General features: G+C 44.3%; 1 pseudogene; it reads right to left on the bottom strand.

Annotated features, from left to right (window-relative positions):
• Positions 1 to 1700: 1700 nt before the first annotated feature.
• Positions 1701 to 1843, bottom strand: LOC138752053 (U1 spliceosomal RNA; annotated as a pseudogene).
• Between the last annotated feature and the right edge of the window lie 396 nt (positions 1844 to 2239).

Raw genomic sequence — 2239 nt, 5'->3', positions numbered from 1 at the left:
TCCCTGTGACCATTGGTGTGTCCAAGAGTACAGTAGTCGGCTCATTGCTGTTTGTCACCATATCAATGATTTAGTTGGAAATGTACATGGCGTGATTGGGGACAGTTAACATGGCTTCATCAGCGGATGGTTGTGACTCATGAGTCTGATTGAATTCTTTGAGGAAGTAGCAAAGTACATTGATGAAGGTAGAGTGGTGAGTGTGGTGTGTGTATGGATTTCAGTAAAGCATTTGATGTGGTTTCCCCATGCAGGGCTCATTCAGAAAGTTAGGGTGCATAGAATCCAACAAGGCTTTGATTTGTGGATGCAGATTTGACTGACCCAGAGAAGACAGAGGATGGTTTCAGGTTGTTCGTATTTTGCATGGAGGTCGATGACCAATGGCGTTCTGCAGGGGTCTGTTCTGGGTCCCCTCCTCTTTGTGATTTTTATAATGAGAAAGTAGAAGGATAGGTTAGTAAGTTTGCAGATGACATGAAAGTGGATGGTATTGAGGATAGTTTAGAGGCTTTCCAGAGGTTACAATGGGGACGTGGATAGGATGCAGAGCTGAGTTGAGATGGAATTTAACCCAGAAAAGTGTGAAATGGTTCATTTCAGTCGGTTAAGTGCAATGTCAATGGGAGGACGAACTGAGTGATGTTGGAGTCCATGTCCATAGGACCTGTTGCACAAGTTGATAGTGTTGATAAGAAGGCATACGGTGTATTGGCCTTCATAACCGTAGAATTGAGTTCAAGAGCCATGAGGTAATGTTTTCGCTATATAAGACCTTGGTCAGTCCGCATTTGGATAATTGTGTTCAGTTCTGGACACCTCATCACAGGAAGGAAGTGGATGCCATGGAGAGGGCGCAGAGAAGGTTTATGAGGATGTTGCCTGCACCTGGGTTTTTGAACTGTGTGGGGTTTCCTCCAGTTGCTCTGATTTCCTCCCACCCTCCCAAAATATACGAGTTGATATCTTGATTGAGTGTAATTGGGCTGGAACTGGAGCACCCTGGGGAAAATCCATGCAGTCACGGGGAGAATGTACCAGTACCTTACAGTCAGGATTGGGAGTCGAACCCAGTCCCAATTACTGGTGCTGCCATTGCATTGCGCTAACCACTACGCCAATCGTGCAACCAAAACAAGGTTTCTACCTTGTTGTATCATTACATTTAAAATCATGAGTGGAGTAGATCTGGTGAACACACAAAGGATTTGCCCAGTGTGGGAGAACGGGTAAACAAAGGACATGGGTCTAAGGGTCTAAGATGAGGGAGGAGAGATTTAACAGGAACCTGAGGAGTAACATTTTTTACACGGAGGATGTGTGCTGGGCACCGGAGGAGGTGATTGAGGCAGATAATCTTGCAATATTTAAAAAAAAATTATATTGAATGGATAACTGCATAGGCTGGTTTGAGAGGATTTGGGATAAATATGGGTGGGAAAGTTATGCTGAAGGGCCTATATCCATCCTTTCTGACTTTCCTTTTTGCTCAGTCCCTCTAATCCAAGCAGAAATATGGGAAATCACTTCATGACCACTTCCAAATCCTCCACATAGCAGGGTGACCAGAATTGCACATGATACTCCAAGTGTAACCTAACAAAAGTTAACATAAGCATCGATGCACATCCATAATTTGACTTCCAAAACTCTAGCTGGTGTCAGAGATAGAGACTTGCAATATCTAAGCTTTTTTTTTACAGGGGAGAGTGTGAAAGCAATCCCCCACTACCACAAATTTTGCAGCCGATTATCCCACATTTGGGGCTGAAGTGTAATGGGATAACCTCGTCTTGGGAGATCAGCTACCCTGACCACCGATTCTCCCCTGCCAGGTAAGCATTAAGCTTTTATATTACAAGCTGAAAGTTTCCGCCTGCGTTTCCCCGTTTCCTTTAACTTCTGGAAACTAGAATTAATTCTCTGGAGTTTGTGGTCAAGTCTTGGCATTTCACATTGATCTTCCAGTGTGTTTTTGTAAACAACCATCCATCTACCGATGACATATTCCACTGATACCCTATCAAGCTCACTTTGGAACTGTCAGTTAAAGAAGGAAGTTTGCTGATGCTGGGGTCCAGTGCATAACACAGAAGTGCTGGAGAAACTCAGCTGGTTACACCATCCTTAGAAAGTAAAAGGCAGTTGACATTTTGGGCTTGTAAAGGGCTCAAAGGAGGTTTGCCAGGCTGATTCCAGAGATGGGGGCGGTTAGCACAACGCCTTTACAGCGCCAGTA

This window comes from Narcine bancroftii, chromosome 1 (genome assembly GCF_036971445.1).
Source record: "Narcine bancroftii isolate sNarBan1 chromosome 1, sNarBan1.hap1, whole genome shotgun sequence".
Taxonomy (NCBI): Eukaryota; Metazoa; Chordata; class Chondrichthyes; order Torpediniformes; family Narcinidae; genus Narcine; species Narcine bancroftii.
The sequence above is the reverse complement of the archived record's forward strand: the minus strand, read 5'-3'. Positions and strand labels throughout refer to the sequence as shown.